At 37.1% G+C, this 20873-nt stretch overlaps 1 non-coding gene across 1 annotated transcript; it reads right to left on the bottom strand.

Moving 5' to 3' along the window:
• Nucleotides 1–360: 360 nt before the first annotated feature.
• Nucleotides 361–442, bottom strand: TRNAL-AAG (transfer RNA leucine (anticodon AAG)). The gene has a single exon. It is a non-coding gene; the product is annotated as a tRNA-Leu (tRNA).
• Between the last annotated feature and the right edge of the window lie 20431 nt (nt 443–20873).

Here is a 20873-nt window from a genome sequence, read left to right as displayed (position 1 = left end):
TTTTATAAAAATATTGTAGTTGCCATTTTCTGGTGAACTATATTCCACCAGTCACGGAAAGTACCTTCTCCACAGAGAGATTTCCGTTAACTCCTACAATCCTCAAGAAAAGCCATCGATGTGGCCTCGGGTAGAGACAAAATTATTGAAATCAATATGATGCAAACGTTACGTCCATTAGCAAAATGGTTTCGAGTTATAACTTTATTTTTTTAAATGCATTACAATGAACAAAATCTAACGCCAAAAGAACAAAGCTGGTTGGGAGAGAATTACGGGCATGTTCTACGACCCAAAGCAGGCACAATCGGAATTGAAACATGGTATTAATAAGACTCTTCACAGTAAAGGCGAAAAAATTGGCAGCGGTGGGATTCGAACCCACGCCTCCGAAGAGACTGGTGCCTTAATCCAGCGCCTTAGACCGCTCGGCCACGCTACCTTTTGATAATAGTAGCTGATATTATGTATTATTATAAATGCTCTTAATGAAAATATCGAGCACTCCCTGCTTAGGATCCATTATATTACCTATGTAGCCATGAATAGGGCTAACAAAGACAGCTCTCTACTGACATGCCTAGTGAGTAATCATGAGTACAGTCCACTGCCTGCCAAAGCATCCTGCGGGAACGCCTTTTGCTAGGTACTTGTAGGAAATCTATTAATATGATTTAGGAGTAATAATGTGCATGTTTAAACCACTATTTGGAGAACATTTTGGGAGAATATTGCCAATGTTCTATTTTAAAATGATATGTTAAGGTTCAAAATATGATCCTTTTAGCTGAACTGCATTCGGGTTCGTGAAATTCTATTTAGGGCAAGGAAGCTCTGTTCCAAGGTATTCCTCACCCCATCTTATAAATTCGCTTAAGAAACGTTTCAGAATGCATAGCTCTTTTCTTTTTTTGCCTATAAAACAGTAATTAAGAAAAAAATCCTCGACTCTCAAATTAGCAAAATTCATATTATAATAAAAAGTGCGAGGATCGAAAATATCGTGAAGTATCACGTGTGGCCCCTTTTTTGAGTTCGTGTCTCGCAGATTTGGTGGTCGGTAAGGCATTTAACCTAGGGTGACAACTCAATGGAAATAGTTACGATACAAGCTCGACCGAAATTGTTGATAGCCTTTCCTTCTATTATCCATCCAATTCCTAGTTCCATTGTGGTCACGAACAAAGTTGATTTGAAAATATTTGTTGGCATTCCAAAGTCATATTTTAGTTGCAAAATCAACCTCAGATTATGATATAGTCAAATAAACAGAAGCTAAATTTCATAAGTGACCTCCACTTTTCATATGATCTTATCCGAGGATCGAATTGATGCCGTAGCTAGTATTTGCACCGAAATTTAGCATTTGTTTTCAGTATCGTCGTTTCTTAGGCTTCTAGGGGGAGATACTGGTAACCCGAAAGTGGTTTTGATAAAAGTGGGCAGAGATCACTCGAATCAAGCTACAAGGTTGACGAAATTCGTACATTTAAGAGTAAAGGGACCAAGTCCTTTTCCTCCTCCACCTCTTCGTTTCTCATGTATTTTTTATGACCAAAACACAACACTTCCTATGTTTTGATTGGTGTTCCCAAACCAGTAAAGGATCGAGTCCCTTCAGACAATAGCAAAACACCTTACCATCTACGCTATCACACCATAGATCCGGGATGAAAAGAGACGTTTTAGCCGTAATATGGTGGAATATCATAATTGATGAAAAATTAAATATTGCAATTTTTAATTTACTATCCGGGATGTTAAAAGGCGGGCTACCTGAACCATATCATTACCGAAAAGCAATGCAAATGCCATTTCTATCTCCTCTCTCTCAATTTGGTCCTGGGATCCTCTTGGGAATCCATGGAAACCATTGAGTAAGACGGAGGAACCCTTAATCTTTCCTCCTTGTTGAAATCTGCTTCTATGATATTTTTTTACCTCGGTGTAAGACATTTACCGTACGTTTCCAATATACGTGCTCCTAATATTGAATATCAATATGAACAGCAATCGGATAACGAACCTCCATCTTGTCTCATATAGACGTGAACTGGGATGACATTATCTTGAATATGTAGTAGGAAACTACGTTGAAATCACAGAAATTTATTTGTAGCCTTTTCGATTAATTACGTTCCGCTTTTCAAAGAATCTAACCCGGATTTGACCATTTTTTTGGAAATTTACTGGGGACGGTATAGAACATTCCCTTAACATATAGACCCTTAACTTATGATCCTTTTAGACAGGGATAGCAAGACTTGTGAGGAGGGTAGTGGATGTTTTTCAAAGGAGAATGGTGCCATGCAAGTTGCAATACTTGAAAGAAATATTCCCTCGGTATTTTGTTGTAGCTGGCTAGATATAAAAATGAATTGCCTCTACTCATAGTCGTTCAATTCACTATTTATTATATTTGTTGCATTGCAATGGCGTAGAGCTAAATCAGCAGTTTTTCCTAAATTTCCGAGGTACACCATACTACTCCGATCCACGACTAAGGGTTGCCAACTCCTGAATATCGTTGATAGGTAGATTCAACGGCAACGCTTTCAACAATTATTATTTTGATCTCAGTCATTATTTTATAAATATAAAATATCTGCCTGGATAGGGCCAATTTCTTTCTTCTTGTTTCTTGCAGTGCTTCTCTTATGGCTCTTCGGTGATTTCGCTACATAAAACCAGAGATAAAGAATGACCTTGATGGTCGGATAAGATTATTGATGTCCTAGCCTCCAGATAAAATGAAGGATAAGAGAGATTACTCTCGATTGATTACGTCGTATCTAGTTCACATCATTGTCATATGAATGGTTCCCAGTCCTATAATCCCCAGGAAAGAATTGTTCATTTGATTTATCCCTCATGAGATTCTTATCGGAGTAAAATCTAATGAGAATCATATCTCATTCACCCGTCTCTATTTCTTTATGAAGACTGCTGAGCTAGTGGGGGAAAAAAATTTAAAATTATGCAACATACACAGGGGATATATAGTTCATCGTCTAAACACCAATGATTATTCATAGCGACGGCTATTATCCCAATTAAATAGACTTATTTTCTGTTATCCTCTGTGCCATTTGCTTGAGCTAATAATAAATATTCCTTTACTGCGCTCAGAGTGCAAATGCCCAAGATTATGTTCACCATGCTATTAGCTAATCGTCTACGCTGTCACGTTGGATGAACAACGAGTTTAGAGAGTTCAGCATGTTTGATATTCAAAGATATACGACAGACAGGCAGTGACACCAACGGTATCATCCGCTGATGAGAATCGAAATTCAGATATTTGAAGGTTTAAAAATCATTCGCCTTGACCGGGTCCGGTCATACTCGATTTCTAATGAGTGCTTTAATCTTAGGTCAACTATATTAAGCTTAACTTTATTTCAAAGAACTTAGCTCAAAATCCAGGGGATTTAGGCTCGAGTCTCGGCCCAGGTGAATGACTTTCAAACTGTGAAATGTCTGTATTTCAATGAATAGTCTACCAAAGATTCGATCGATTTCCGGGAAAATGAATAAAAATATTGATAAGGTGCGAATAATACGTATTAAAAAACTTAAGTAGGTTATGAGTATTTGAGAAAAAATAAACGGGAAACACGGTACTACAAAAAACAGAATGAATAGGATTAAGTTAATCATAACTGAACCTAGTCTTATATATTATCCCCAAACATCCATGCATCACCAGAAGAAGAATATGCGGATTCAGCTTACTAAAACCCTAGTTTAATCAGATGGGTTGTTTAAAAATGAAATGGATTCGCCTTATTATGCATGGACTGTTGAAGCTAAATATGGAACACATCGCAAGGATTTTCAATTTAATGTGTAAATTGCAAATTTCACCAAATGTAAATTTCACTTAAATCACATTAACTTGTAAAAATACATTTCGGTTTTTGGAAAAAGTTTTAATTTAATGTAAATCAAGTGTGACGAGTTTATTGGAAGAATCTGAGGAATTTCTCCCAAGTAGTTAGAAAAGGAGCGCAATTATGAATGTTTGTTGGGTTCAGGGCACGCGGGTATAATTTGACAGTAGCGAAAACTATTTGGAACCCAGACTACATCCACAGATCAGACCACCCGAATAAAATAAAAGAAAAGGTCTCGAAAACTGAAGCCTATGAAGATGTGAATACTCGTACTATCTTCACACAATTAGTGTCAAAAAAATGAAATTCTACACGAACAGTGATTCAAATATCGTTCTTATCTGTCATTTCCACTTCGAATATATCTAATTCACCCACGACTGCATAATAAATGCTGACGGCTTAACGCCCCCTTCCAGAGGCCCTTCTGGTTTCTCTCATGAAGGTAATAGATGTAGATCAAAACTGCCGAAAATAGGTGTTTCCATTTTTCATTCACTTTAATGGATTTGTTTATGAAATACGAACTTCGGTGGACTACAGATTTGGTTTAATTAACAAGCATCTTAATATTTAAAATAACTAAATCAATTTATAAATACATTCCGTCGGTGAAAACTAAAATTTTGTGCGTAGTTATTTCTACGGAAATAATGATAATAAATCCGATGGCTGGATTTTAAATTTCTTTAATAAACTGTTGCATGTAATTTTTAATTTTTATCAGTTAATACTATATGTTAGATTAATTCCATATACATTTGAAGTGACATTAAATACTTCATAATTCCCTCTTAATTGCTGGCATATTCAAATGAAATGATACAACAATTAAAGAAAATATAAGAATTAATAATGAGTTTGGTATGATATAAATTTTACTCTATCCACCTAGTGAGTTTCTACTATTACAGCTAAAGCGCTGGCATAGAATTCATGAGGCGAAACCATTTTGGCCTAACTCCACTTCGGTTTAAAAAAAATAAAAGTAGTCCCATTAAATATTTGGTGGTTTAAATAATAAAAAAGTTTCCGAATGCTAAAAATTCTATAAGAATAATTCCATACGAAATTCAATTATAGGATCCTCTGAAATATGACTTCACGTTCGGAATTTCAGGTTCCGTTTTAATTCGCATAAAGGGGATTTGAAATTCGGCCTTACGCCATTTGGCATTGGCAACGGACATTTTAATTCATTCCCGGCCACAGGAGGGGCAATAGGTTTGGATTCAAATCCCGTGAATAGTTCTTAAAAATCTTTAGCAAGATTAGAGGATAATTTATACTAACGGCGCAGTTAAAAAGTGCAAATTAAAGTCTTATCGCGAATTTATTTTTCTACATATAAACACATTTTCTAATATTTATGAGGAAATATTACCTTAAACTCTTAAATTCGGATTGATTAATGGACGTCAATGCTAAAACTTTAATCCTCATCGATCGTTCATATTTCTCTCGCCTCCACCTTGTCTTGATGGCCGTTCAATTTATAAATTGAGGAATTTGAAAATGTTTCCTCATTATTCAAAGGACGAATTGACTAAAGAGCATACAATGCTTATTCCCGGTTGGTAAAGGATAGCAAATTTCAAATAGTATACTTTTTTATACTTGCCTGACTTCTTTATGAACCATAAGATTCTGTCAGTACGTCCGTCGATATTAGTAGTGCCACGATTAATGAGAGTCTCGTCATATAGATAGGAGGAGATCTCAAATAATACAGAAAGGACATTAAAAAGAACCTTATATTCGACTGTGTGATAGGTCTTGATTGTTTGGCCAACAGGTTGCAAATATTTCCTTGCTTGATGACTCCATGAACTGAGATTTGACGAACTGTTCTAGAAAATGGTAAATCAATGGAAGCATTAGCAGTTATATTACTCCAGTTTTTCTTGCCTTCATTCACTGCTAAACAAATATTCAAGCTAAAATGAACTCGAGTACCCCTTGCCATAGACATTCTAAAAGGGAAAGAATCGCTCTAACCCTTGAAAGCGGGAAACGTTAAGCCCCTGAATACTCCAATGCATGAGCTATTGATTGATTTTGACATAATAAACGTTTTCCAACTACAAAAAAGCTAGGCGTGCTTTAACAACAAAAAGTACGGTAACAATCATGGCTAATTCCGGAAATTAACTTCTCTTAGACGCATTCTTAGACTATTTAATCGAGACCGGCTTGAAAACAATATTTTCTGTAAGTAGTAATTCTTTCACGCCGGTAGAACGACACATTTCAAGAGCTTTGGTATAATTTGAACCACCCTATCGCACGAAGTGATGAAAAAATTGCAATTTACGTGGTCCTCCGCGGTAAATCCGCGGCAACTCGTATGGCTGATTGATTTAAAATAGAAGATGAAATGTACTTGAAAAATAGAAATTAAATCCCAAAAATACATTAAGTTATTGATTATTGAATTAAGTATTGTAATTCAATAGAGATCAAATTACTAAAATTTCAGTTCAAATAATCAATATATATACGATGCATCTTTATCTATAAAACACCAAAAATACCAAAGCTTGAGCGTCGAGGCCCACTCTTGGATGTATATTCATTGAGCTAATTTTGCTGAAAATAAATGCGGCTGTAAGAGGTAGTATTGATTTCAAAGAAAAATTCGTACCGTAGGAAATTTTTAACTCCTAGATATTAAAATTGGCTAGTAGATTAAATATGGAGGAGATTACCAGCAAGTAGGATTTAGGCAATTGCTTTCAAGCCAAATATGTTTATTGCACCGTGATGATTTTTAAGGCATGGGGCGTTACCCACATCCAGGGTAATGGTACCGCAATGTATGCACAATGCTCTCTCACATATTTATGCACAATATCATGAATCATAAAAATAAATAAAATATTTAATACTTCTCAAGAATTCCAAATAGGTTTCGCTGGATACATTGAAGGACAACACAAATAAACCTGTTCTTGGGAGGAGAATCATCAGCCAGCTTACTTTAATGGTGATATTCGCAGAATTTCCTCATCACACGTCTGGTAAAATTTCATTCTCGGCGTTCTTGCCAGCGTGTCTTGGTAGCTTAATTAACTAGTTATGAAAAGGTAATCGCCTCCCGCAGCTACATTATTATTTGCTCGAATTAAGGGCTTGGAGCATGGATGACCCTTTTGTTGGTTTCCCCGTAATCCACATAAAATTTTTCAAAAATTAACTGCATTATTAGGATGATAAATGTAAATTGAAATATTATCCATGCATTCTGGTTTATATTTAAACCCAGAATGTTACCCAAAGCGGATCGCCAGGCTTATACCTTTTAAAAAAAGTAATACTCGTTATCGCAGTTAAAAAACCGTATTTAGCGAGATCACCAATTCTCCCATACACGTTCTCATTAATTTTTAGGCAGAATGTTTTGTTTTTTTATCAGTTATACTATCAAGATTTTAGAAAAACGGGCGTTATGCTCCAAAACAATTATTAAATGCTGAAGAACGGCGACCTGATCGCGTGAATGTGATTTTTTTTAATGATATGATTGTTCCTCAAATGACCCCAAGGTGTATTTTATGGATGAGTTACTTCCTATAATTATAATTGGAGCTTTAAATAGGACTGCTCGACGAGCGTGCAAAAAAGAAAAGAATACATTTTAAGAAACGCTTCGCAATGAATCGTGGATTGGTGTGAATTCGTAATGTGTTTGGTTAGGGCTATATTTTTATGGAGGGCCCAGAAATTTTGTCTTTTTTTTCGGTCTCTATCGCACACACAACTCCCGTGGGGCACGAATCACCTCTTCCCTTTCAGGCGTCTCCATGCGTGTTCGTGCGTCTCCGTACGTTACGTGAGTGCGTGACTGGCGCCATCAACCGCGCCTTCCCCGCGATCGTGCTACGTGTCCGAGCGAAACCCCTTCGTCCCTCCTTCCACCTCCTATCTAATCCCCCCATTCCACCTCCTTTTATTCGAATTTTCTCCATTCTCTCTTCCTCTGTTTCATTTCTCCTCCCTCCCAATCCATTTCCCATTGCCCTCTCCCCTCCCTGATCCGTCGTGATTTATGGGCTCAACTCCTTCCTTCACTTTCTCGCCCTAGTAAAACCCGGCTCTCGACTCGATGAGGACGTGTGGGGTATGTGAGTGAGGGAATAAGGCATATAGAAAGGGGAGGTGTTATTGTCAGAGGGGTTTTTGGGTTCCGGAACGTAAGGGTTATACTTCGACTGGAGAGGTCATAGGAAAGGGTAGACTTCAGAATCGCATGGAAAAGCAAACATGAACGTTTTTGTCTGAGGTCTCTTCTTAGGCAAGTGTCAAGGTTCTGGTTAGTTTGCTTTTGTTCTGAAAGAAGTATTTCTTTTCTCGTTCCGAGTCATTAGTCAAACAATTTGAGTTTAAAATGTATTTTTTTTACCTTGAAACATGTTTGTTTTTGAAGCGTTCAATGCCCATTGAAACAATTTTCTCGAATGTTAAAACATTCTAAGTGTAAAATCAATTGAATAGTGAGTGGGTGGGTAACTTCGAGCCAAATCTCACTCACCTTAAAACTATACTATAAACTTACATCTAGTGTTTTGTTAACATTCCATATAATCGTACGAGCACCGGCTATTAATGTGATAAAATATGCGTCGCGTCGTTAAATCTCAATTCAAGTCCCAAGAAACTGCGGGAGATACCGCAACAGTAACTTTTAACGGAGTCACCCGCTAATTTTCATTTCAATGCAACAATTTCAGAGCGTAAAAATCATTCTCCTTGAATGATTTTTACGCTCTGAAATTGTTGTATCAATTAAAGTCATTTGCATACATGCTACGACTGATATGCTCTTAAATAATTTCCCCGTTCAAATATATTTTAATGCGGTGAATAACCATGAGTCCTTTGTTTTTTCCATTGATATTTTTTTCCAATTAGCTGAATTCTTCATACTGGGGAAGGCATTAACTTTGGAAAAAATATTTAATACGAATCCAAATTTTATGCAAGAAAATTATGACAGAATAGGAACTAAATATAATCCTCAAAGTTATTGGCATGGAATCGACGGCCGAAATTAATTTATAAAACTCTTATATTTTATGCATAGAAAAATTTCAAGTTCTTTTTAAGGACTGACTGTTTTGGATAATCTACAGTTTAAGGTAGATTTAAGTTGGGCAAAAACTTAGCGCTCAACTTTTCTTTGCCTTGCCTAACAAAGCACATCCTGACACTCACAGTATAATAATCCCATCTTCTATTCCGCGGACATCCTACCACCCCTCGCTCTCCAACATGCTAATCCTCTTCCTCTCCGTACTTTGGTTTCTTATTTTTCTCCCCGATAATGCAGTCTTGAACCGTCCAATACCAATCAAAATGCACTGCTTTAACCTTACTTGACTACTTGATGTTTGGTTATTGAGTGGTTTTTCCCTGCCATAGTTGAAATAAGGTATTTTGAACGTGTTTCCGCTTAACTGACGCTCTACCTCCTATTAAACTTCAATCACTACGTACTTACGGCCTATAGTGAGTAAATATATGCCTCCAATCCAAATTATTATTATTTGTATTCTACCGGTCAGTGTGAGTTTTGAAGGAACATTCTACAATACGGTACAACGATACATTTGCTTTCCTCTCCAAAAAAACACAACCAGACATCCTACCTGCCCCTCTTCAATTCCGCATGCTTCCGTCCTCCCCTTTTTTTGTCCAAAATGTCTACTCTAGTACCTACTACCCTTTCCTTACGCTTTCCTTACTTGCGTAACGTTCTCCATTTTATCAGTCTTCAACGTCAGTACGCACTAAATCCACCTTTCCTGCCTCATTTTGTTTTCTCCAAATAATTCTCTCACCTCCCCCACCATGCCTAGCACTCCCTCGTTTGTTTTACTTTCTGTCCTCTTTACTTTTTCCATTCTTCTCAACACCCAAGTTTCAAAAGACTCCACTATGCCCCTACCAGCTTGCTTCAATGACCAGGTTTCCGTGCCGTACGTAACCACGTCTCATATTGAAGTTCTAGCAAACCGTTTCTTATACTTACTTAACGTCTCCATCATCAATTCCCTGCTGCGAGTGAGAGTTTCTTTGACTAGCGATATTATTCTTTTTATATCCCAACTACTTCGACTATTTTGATCTGAAACACTTCCAGCATAGGTAACCTGTAATATATGTTCTAGTTAATGAAATTCTATTTTAATATTCTACTTAGCTGTTCTTTTTCTCGAAAATCGCATAAATTATGTTTCCTTGACATTTATAGTCATCCCATTTCAATAGAACTGGCTTTTAAATGCGCTCAACAATACGCTCAGTACGCTGGCAAACTAAGCTTCATCTTCAGCAAAAATAACTGATTTTATTAATTCGCCACCAATTTTTATTCCTATCTGCTGTTATTCCCATTCCTCTTTAACCATTTCCTACCATATGCATTAAAAGGTACGGGCGTTAAATGACACCCCTGTCTTTTCCTAACTCTGCCCAACCCGACTCTCCACCTGCCACTCGCACTTAATTAGTCTGAGACATGTACAGGTTGTGGATGTCTCCAATAGTCTGCAATATAATCATTAGCTCTACCTTATTTACTCTATCAAATGCTTAGTCGATATATACGAAGCAGGCAAATGCATCATGATGGTATTCTATGTGCCTCTCTACTTGTAACTTCATTACTGCTATGTCATTACGCGTGTCTCTCCCCTTCCTGAGCCCATCTGAGCATTTCGTAAGTAATCATTTGCCCTGCCCTCCCTTCTTTTATTGATGATTCTGAGAAACTGTCTTTCCCTTTTTTGGAATGGTAACTAAAACAGATCTGACACAATATCCGGCTGATTTCGTGCATCATAAATACTGCGAAGGTAGGGAGAAGATATAATAAAAGCAATGAAAATGCATTTGAAGGAAATTTGAGTTTGTGAAAGGAGGGAGTAAAATATTTTCAGGGAGCCGGTCAAATGTGACAGAATATGGTAGGAACTTAAATATGAAGGTCGGTAAGGCGGCATGAAGACATTGGACAAAATATAATAACCTCACCTGATCATATCAGTGAAACCTGCCATCGGTGTATTATGACCTCGAGTAATTTTATTTGGCATTTTACGTTTGTTGATGGATAAATTTCTTTTACTCTTATTCATCTACACTCGTCATCAATTGCCACGAAGACGTAATGTTCAGATGCTTAGGCCTTTCTAAATAAATATTCTATCAACATAGCTCCGATAAGTCGTCTTAGTGCTACAACTAAAATATTTTGATAGTATTTACTTCGTGAATGTGTTTTATTTATGACATTCTTTTTTTGTTCGGAACTCAGGAATTAGTGGTTGTTTCCTGAGTCATTCGTGGTGTATACGGTGATTTATCATTTAGGTACGTGTCGAATATAATGGTGGCCAAATGGATGCTCTTATTTGTTTCTTGGGGAGATTCCTAGTGACCCAAATGCCAGGGGACTCCGATAAGCCACTTATTTGCCTTGTCATCAGGTACCCCAAGAACAATGCTATGAGAGTTGCCTGAACTAGGAACCTTTCCTTCTAAAATATTATTTAAATTAATACAAATGATGATAGCAGTATTTGATTTATGTAATATAGCCTCATTCATGCTTCTTTGGCAACAAAAACAAAACAGAAATAAGACGGTGGGTAACAATTCGGAGATAATATTTAAAAAAAAGAATAACCAATATCTGAAGCGGGAAAATTAGTCCTGTGCATAAAATGGTCTCAACCGGAAAGGACTGTTAGCACCAAGTGCATGTTCTTTAATGCCACATTGGAGGGCAAAGTGTTCAATCAAAATATAAACATGGATAATATTTTTCTGCTGATTATACAGCAGTTAAGAATAAAATATTACATGGAATATGTGTGTAAAAGTAAGATAATGATGGCCATGTGAGCTGAGCTAATTCCCGAGGAAAAATGTTGAGGGGGTATGGCGAGGAAAGAAATCTGCGGCAAAGACTGAGAAGAAAAAGTGATAAGCTCATTAGGCCTATTCAGAGGGAGATCGGACTGCTGAGGGCCAAAATATATAGCGAGAGACAGATGGGAAAATAAAGGGAGATTAACAAGACGTAAATGCACTAAAATATGTGTAAAAGAGGAATCACGGTACAATGAATGGGATACCTTATGATGCAATTGACGGAAGATTTTCGGATCATCTACGCTCTATCATTTATATAAGCACTCTATTATAGCATTGTACTATAGTGCGTGAGTATATAGTATTGTTCTTTTCCTCTCGTGAATTTATACCAACGAAGAGAAACATTTGAAGAAGCCGGATATTCTTCCTGCCATTATAGGCATTTCAAGAAGGAAATATAAAGAAAAGAAGAACACGACTCCTTAACTAATAGAAATGCGCAGTGAGACGTATGCATGCCTGTCAAGTCAGCGTGGAAAGGTAAAGCAGGTACGCACTTATTAAGAATCGGTAAGGGGTATGCTGGAGATAGCGGAGAGACAGTTGGAGGGTTTTAACGGCCAAGGAAGTAAGGAGGAGTTGATTTACTGCCTCACTCGCACAATGAGAATGGTTAGCGTGGGTGTGGAGTCGAGGGGCGCGCCAGGGGCGGGGCGAAATTTACTTAACGCTTGATAGGGAGGGGCAGGGACACTCCGCCCCACCCCGACGCCTGCTCGTTTCCTCTTCCTTGTCCTCTCGACGGCGACTTGCTTGTCCCGTGGCCATCATTCATTTTTTATTGGCGTGAATAGATTTTATAACGAGTTTGCCGAGCAATTTCAAACACATCAGGCCCACTAAAAAAACGACCAGTCAGAAACAGGAACCTACGTAGTACGCCTACCTCCTTACGAGCGGTGTAAGTATTTACTCCTTCTACTCAAGATCATTGCTTTAAATTTATTTTTGTTTGCTTCTCTTCAGACTGAGAGCGTTTATTCTCCAGCCTCCCCCCCTTTTTTCATAGAACAATAGGAGAAAATGCGATTGAAATATCTGTAGACTATAGAATAAAAAATAATTCCCCTCATTTTCTCAATCGAGACTTTGGTATTGATATATATAGTAAATGCTCCGGATGGTGTATGACCGAAGTAATTTCCCACATTGAAATATTTTTTTACCAAATCGTTAGTTAAATCAATTTATATAAAAATTCTAAAATTGCCCGAAAGAGGAATATTTTTTTTATTTTTCTGCGAAAGTAAAACGGCATCGCTGAAGCCTAGATATAACAGAAAAGAGGAAGAGGATGAAACCCGCTCATGAAAGTTTTACACACGCTCAAATGAAATAATAAATGCGTAAAATGTGATAATATTTAAATGAAAAATAGGGAGAGAACACAAAATAAATCATTTGCCAGATTGCTTAAAATAATTATTTAAGGCAATGGATGAGAGGTACTGTCAAACATTGAGGAGATTGGGAGAAGAGCGGAAATGGAGTAGAGATGGAGAGCTGCTTAAGGAACATTCTTTAATTCCTAAGTAATATTAATTTTTTTTATTTTTGTTAGGTCGTGTTACTCATGCTTTACCTCTCTCTGCCATTCTTAAACCTACATTTTAAATCATTGTCAACTTCTTTAACTAATCAGCGCGTTCTTAGGTGCAAGTTTAGGGCTTTAGTAACTATAATTTTTGACTTCAAATGAATCACGAGACTTTGGTGTGAGACCATCTCTCGGTGAATAAAAGGACCCGAACTGTTTTACATGCTGTAGATAGAATATGCACGGTTTGATTTATGATACTTAGTAGTTGATTTGCCATCATGAAATGTATATGAACTCAAGGCTGTAGCCACCAAAACTTATTACAAGTATTCCGTGTTTGAAAAATTCAAATATATTTTTAATTATAATTCTTGAAGAGAAATATGGCACAAAGAGAGTACTTTGCTGCAAATGCAAGTCTGACGAAGGAGACACTGTGCAAAGGAGCAGAGTTGCCTTCCCCTCTAAAGTGTGGTGGTTTCCAGATTCGTTTACGCTTTAAGGCAGAACGGCAACGGGGAGGAGTGGACATCGTAGTGGCACTTAAAGTGGCTGTGCTGCGGTTATGGCACCTCAACTTTTTTGCTCTCATAGGAGATCTTCTCTCATACGAGTCGCGTGGTCTCTTAACTGCCAGGGAGAAAGTTTCTTTTCGCTCTTTCCCTTCTCTAAAAACAAAACAATAAAAAATCCTCATCCGTATCCCGATGAGGACGCGGCTCTCTCCCGGAGAAAATAAAAGCTCACTTGTATGTCCTTTATATCTGTGTACGTCGGAAAACCCGGCATAAGGGATCGAAAAAGGAAGATGGTCGGAGACAAGGAAAAGCAAGGGTGAAATATACTTGTAGAAGAGCGAGGTGAAGAAAAGACTTTGGGCGGGTCCAGTGGAAAGGATGCACGGGGAAAAATGGATTTCCGTATGAAGCATAGCAGAAGATAGCAGTGAGTAGCCTAGAAGTGCAAATAATTTTGCAATTTTAAATATGAAATAGCTGTGTAGTCTCGTGAAAATCTAATGAACCGAGAGAAATAAACTAAAAGGGTAGTCACGTGCCTCGAAAATTTGGAAATGTCCTGGAGAATGAAAACCGATGTCCTGGAATTCCGTACGGCTGTGGCTAAATGATATTTTTGTTTATTATCAGCAAATGTTTCTCATAGTACAAAGAAATTATCTCAGTGTAGAAGGAGTAGTATGGTCAAATATATGTTTCGATGCCTGATGATGACAAAAACTTTCGAAGACTGGTTCATGGAAGTGGAAATAATATTTCTTGATGGAAATATCTTTTTTTACATTCTTTAGTTTGATCTGGAAATACTGAAAATATTATACATGTTGTTCTTAGGTCTATTTGTCCACCCCGACTTGAGGCAGCTGGTATTATTTGACATTGACTGTTTCTCGGTTTACAATTGATGGTGTAGTATTTTATATTTCACTCTGGTTACAATTTACTATTTCCCTAATATAATTGAATGGAAGGGTAAAATATAATGACAGGATTTGGAAAAACCAGTCTCCTCGTGGATGGATCAGTTATGATAATAAAGAGTCCATGTTCAATGAGAGTTCAAGGAGATGATTAAAATATTTTACAGACTATTTTGCTCGTTTACATAGAATGGATAAAAAAATTCTTCCTGTTAGTTTAATTTTTTGTAGAACAGCGTGACTAGTGAAGTAATATTTGACCATATTGTCGGTACCTATTTGAAAAATCTTCACTTATGAGTGGAAATATGTATAATAATGCCCAAGCGTGATAAAATGTTTGAAACGAGGAAGTACTATTAGAATTACTGCTGATTATTAAATATCATTCTGAGAGATAATGAAGTGCGATCGTGTACGACCACTCAATACCTTGGGATATGAATTGTTGAAGCTGTTAGTAAAATATTAATAAAAATATAAAGTTAAAAAGTTACCCGGCTGAAAGTATTCGTGGGAAAATATGATAATTGAACATTTTCAAAAGAAAACGCTTTTGACATGATTCTAACTTTGAAAACTATATTGGTGTATTTGATATTGAACTAATTCAGGAAAATAACCCATTATTCTTTGCATAATTTGTTTTATTATTGGCTCAGAATGATAATAATAAATACTGCGATGCTTCGAAATGAGGGAGATTTTCATATCGAAAGCTAGACGAAAACCAGGCGAATAATATTCTTAAAATTAATAAAAATGAATGAAAGTCCTTGCGTATTCCGTTTATGTACCAATAGCTAGGAAAATGCAATTGGAATGAATGAGAGCAGATGTTGAAACGAAAAATATGGGTGTAAAGGATGCGAGTGACGGCATTGTAGACTACAAATCCATTCCCATTACTAACGATCTGTTTCGTCAGTTTACGATAAGTACACCAACATTGCCGAAACGAGGAATGAAGGCTTATCCAGGCAAGACTAGTTAGGGAGTGGGAAAATGGTGGTAGAGAGCGGGGCTATGGGGAAAAGGGAGCAGAATGGAAACGAATTGATGAGGGTGGGAGGAGGGTGGGGAGGCGAGGGGAATTGGAATTGCGTCCCGGTTGAAGGGGACGGAATTTGTCCCTCAAGAGGAGGAGCGAGGGATTTATATGCAAGCAGTGAAATGGTTGTTATGTCTGGCATGTCAAGACCTTTAAAACGGTTCGAGTCTGACGCGTGGTCGAGTGGTTGGTTCGCTGCCGTTCCTCAGAGATTTAGTCCAACAGAGGCAGGGAGGAAGGGGAAAGATGGGGGCGGGGGTAGGGAGAGAGTTGGAGAAGAAGATGTAGTGTTTAAGAATCTAAATATAGCGCGGCTTTATCTTCTGCACTGCCTCCTTAGAGCAGCCCATCCACGGACTCAACTAACTTGCTTGTGTGGTCTACCAGCATACCTCGGGCGGAATAGTTCAGTACGCTGATTCCTGCATTTTTTCTTTGACTTTTTTCGCCGAGGGCAGTCGGAATGTCTGGTTTCGAGGTCTATTTAAACGTCTTCAGTCTTAGAGCAATCTTGCAAGCAGTTCTTGCATATCTTCGGAGTAATCGTTCGGTTTGGCCGGAGGAAATGGATTCCATTAGCCTGCCTTTCCCTAGTCCTTTAATTGGAAGGTACAAGCAAGAAGATATCATTGAAATGATTAAAAACACTCATATGTCCAAGCTGAGGTTACGGATTGACTTAGCATGTCAAGTGGATAACAAGACAAGAGTCTGTCTTTTTTGATGGAGAACCGTGATCGCCTGTAGTTTTTCACTATGTGTAGAACCAATACCTTCGAAACTACGTTTAAATACAAATTCGTTGAATTTGTATTTAAAACGGTTAAATATTTATTTACTTTCGTTACCATATGAAAAAATTAATGACGATTTTTTAAGAGAATAACGACTTAGGTTAAGACAATTTTGCTTCTTGAATTTTGCAAAAGTGAATATGTACCTCACAATACCTATGCGGCGATGCTTCTTCCGTGCATTAAATGCAAATATTATCCGAATTGAGGAATTATATGAAGCATCACACAATCGTGTAATGTTTCCCAAACTAATAGGCAAAATATATTCAGCCTCAAAAATGTATCCATGTAAGAAAATGATCGTTAGAAAAGTATTGTCTTTAAAGTACTCCCCGAAGGAAACAAACAATGAAAGTACACACACCCACACATGTGTGTGTATATATATATATATATATATATATATATATATATATATATATATATATATATATATATATATTATTATTAGTAGTAGTATTAGGTAATTTACCGGTTAAGGTAGGTTTTTGGATGGATATAATTACTAATTAAATAATTTGTGACCCCTAGCAAAACATCCATCTTTACATCAGGTCCCTCTTCAGCTCTGAGTACTTTCTTCCTCCCTTCATCCCGTCCAACATCCCTATCCTGTTCCTTCCCTTTCCTCGTTTGCCTAACATTCTCCCCTCAATTACAGTCTTCAACATCCTGCTGCCGGTCAATACCGCCTTCAGCCACTTTTCCTGCCTCCATAGGATTGCTCCCAGAAAACCCCTCTCTTCGCCCACTATATCAAGTACTTCCTCGTTTGTTTTCTTCTCTGTCCATTTTACCTCCTCCATTCTTCTCCACACCCACATTTAAAATGCCTCCAGTCTACGTCTATCCTCCTGCTTCAATGACCACGTTTCCGCGCCGTACATAGCCACGCTCCATATCAAAGTTTTTACGAGTCTTTTCTTAACATCCTTACTCAACGTCCCCGTCATCAACTCCCTCCTCCTTGTGAAAGCCTCTTTGCCTAGCGCAATTCTTCTCCTTACGTCCCTACTACTTTGACCGTGTTGGTCCGAAATACTACCGAGATACGTAAACTGTTCTACCTGCTCTAGTTTTTGCCCTCCTATTCTAATGATAAGCTTAGCCTTTTTCTTTCTAGAAAATCGCATAACCTGTGTTTTATTAATATTGATTCTCATCCCATACCTGTCGAACTGAATTTCCAATTCACTCAGCAATGCTTGCAGCCCCTTGGCTGACTGACAAACTAAAGCTTGGTCATCAGCAAACCTAACTGATTTTACAAATTCCCCGCCCACTTTCATTCCTACCTCCAGTATATATATATATATATATATATATATATATATATATATATACTGGAGGTCGGTTTGGCAAGTGGTGGTAAAGTTCACCCAGTATTAACCCCAACGACTGGGGCTTGATCCAGTGTGTATATGTGTGCGTGTATATATATATATATATATATATATATATATATATATATATATATATATATATATATAACGGTATATAAGAGTCTTACTTGAAGATATATTTATGCATATGTACATATATATTTAATTTTATAAATTTGTATACATCCATATTAAAAACCATGAGCACAGTAATCAGCCCGAAAGTCGGTTTGGCAAGTGGTGATAAAGTTCACCCAGTATTAACCCCAACGACTGGGGCTTGATCCAGTGTGTATATGTGTGCGTGTGTTTATATGTATGCATGCTTGTAGCTATATATATTTAGTCAACTCAATAAACAGAGCACATGAAATTAATGCTTACTGGAAGGTGCAATAATTACATTTAGCACTCCACTACTTTTCTAAATTATCTTAGGGTTGGTAAAACGCACTTTTCACTTTATTTGTGAAACAGAACTATTGAAATATTATTCAATATTTTTAGAAAAGCTGTGATCGTAGATAATTGAAGGTTAAAATGACTAAACAATGTGAACTATTTTGAGAATTTTGATACAATTTTGCACAAATTTTAGCTTAAAAGTTTAATGATAAGGACTTGTTAATGAAATTCCACCTAAATGGGGAAAGAAGATTTTTTAAATTTTCTAATGAATTTTTATGGTGAAAAATCGAGAATTTTTATCGCCTGAGGAAGCAACTGTGAAATTACCTATAATTAAAATCAGATTCGATAAAATATTTAACGTGCAACACACTCCTTCAGCGACGTATCACAGACCTGAAAACTCGATTTGAACCTTCAAAACAAAAATAAATTTGGAACGTTATTTCATTTTGTGAAACGCCAAGCTGTTATACTGAAAAATATATGCCTCCGTACACGATTTTTTTTCAACAAAAGCTCGCCTTTTCTTTTCACCCTGCAATCCTAACGCTTTTGTCCGTACCTCGTTTTCAACTTCCTTTTTCTCCCTCTGCAGCTGAATCCAGGCAATACCCTGGTATTGCGTGACACTTTCTGGTTAGTCCTTGGACTTGAACAAAACATTAAGCGTAGGTTTTTTGTGAAAAAAACAGGCGACCTTGCTGTCTCTTTCCTGCTGCCTCGAATCGATGGAAACACAATTATAAACGCATAAAAAAAGATCAATCTCCTCTTTAGCCTCTCTTTGCTTGATTCATCATGAGTCTGAGACGCCAGGAAATTTGAAAGGTCAACGCAAGAATGGTGAGTACGATTGAGGGGCAAAACCATCTGTTTAAATTCTTCCATTCACGACGCTACATGCGGAAAAGTTAAGAATGCGTTCTTATAAATCTTGTCATTCCTCTGCTATGAAAAATTTCGTCTTTAAAAAAAATGCGAACCTACTTAAGCGTATGCTGCTACTAAATATTTGGAAAAATCGTCATACGTATTAGAGTCAAAATAGATTACAATTTCGAATCAAACTGATTTTGGAAGGCATAGAACACGTCTTTGTGATTGGCCGTATTTTGTGAACAACTAATACATATAACTGGTCCTCTAGTAGCCGGTTACAAGTAACTATACATTGCCCATACACGGTCAGCGCTAGCTTGCAATTTGAAGATAAGTGTACTCTTCCCGTCTAGGCGACGGAGTGTGAAAGGTACTATCTCCTTATGGAATTTTGTTTGTGTGTGTATATATATATATATATATATATATATATATATATATTTATTTATATATATGATCTTGTAAGTTGGAAATTTTGACAAACTCTTCACCATTCGTAAATTAGCAACCAAGAGAAATAAAATTAGGCATAATGAGCTCGGCATGACGCTATCAAAATTAATTCATTTGGTTAACACTATTGTGGCAAAAAATTTTGATTGATATTGTTTACCAAATTCTACACAAAGGAATTGCTTTCACCAACAATTAGTCTCGCAACAATCCATGATTACGTTTCTGAACACAGGGTTAAGCACAATTGCTAGCATGCTTTCCAACATTGATCTGTATTTAAAAGGGATAACTTGTTTGCGCCATAAGGATAATAAATGTGGCTAATAGTTTCCATTTTCTAGTCGCCAACGGCTTAAATACGTGTCACGACCTTGAAACCCGCATGATTGAGGGAATTTAATCCTTCATACAGTTATATAAATTTGGGAATGTTGATTGATTCATTTTAGATTAGTTCCATTTCCAGTTGGCTTTAGCAAGGTATACTCGTACTTTTGGCTGTAACAAGTCAGCTGTCGAAGCACACCAAAACTGAAACTGTAAATTTTACTGAACCATTACTGAAAATTAAAGAGAAAATTTTACAAAAATATTGCCGACATATATTTATTTGAAACAGCGTGTAAATGCTATGTGATAAAATACATAAAACAATGATTATGTAAATTTCCTAGTGCGGACGTAACATAAAATGCAATTATTACAGTGCAGTACAAATAAGTATTTAAAACATTATTGAGTTTTGTTTAGCGATTTAAAGTCTTCTTTCCTTTGTCCAGAGTACCAAATTGATAACTAAAGATACGGGTCCATTAATGCGCGATTATGGAAACATGAGGACATTCGCGATGAAGCCGTTTTCACATTGCCAAAAAGTTCCCTCACTGTCATCTGGAATGCTTAAAGAGCTATGTAAAACGGAAGACATACGGGCTTTACCGTGATTAACGCGGTAGTCATGTGATTCCTCGCCACGAAGCATTCCTTTAGTGTCGCCATTGTGTGGGTGGAAAGAGCCCTTCATGACAACGATGGCATGCTTCACCCAGGTGATTTCTTGAAATGGCATTCGTTGCTACGCT

This window comes from Hetaerina americana, unplaced genomic scaffold (assembly GCF_022747635.1).
Source record: "Hetaerina americana unplaced genomic scaffold, ioHetAmer1.1.p SCAF_50, whole genome shotgun sequence".
NCBI classification, from domain to species: Eukaryota; Metazoa; Arthropoda; class Insecta; order Odonata; family Calopterygidae; genus Hetaerina; species Hetaerina americana.
Note: the sequence above shows the minus strand (reverse complement) of the source record. Positions and strands in the feature narration are given on the sequence as shown.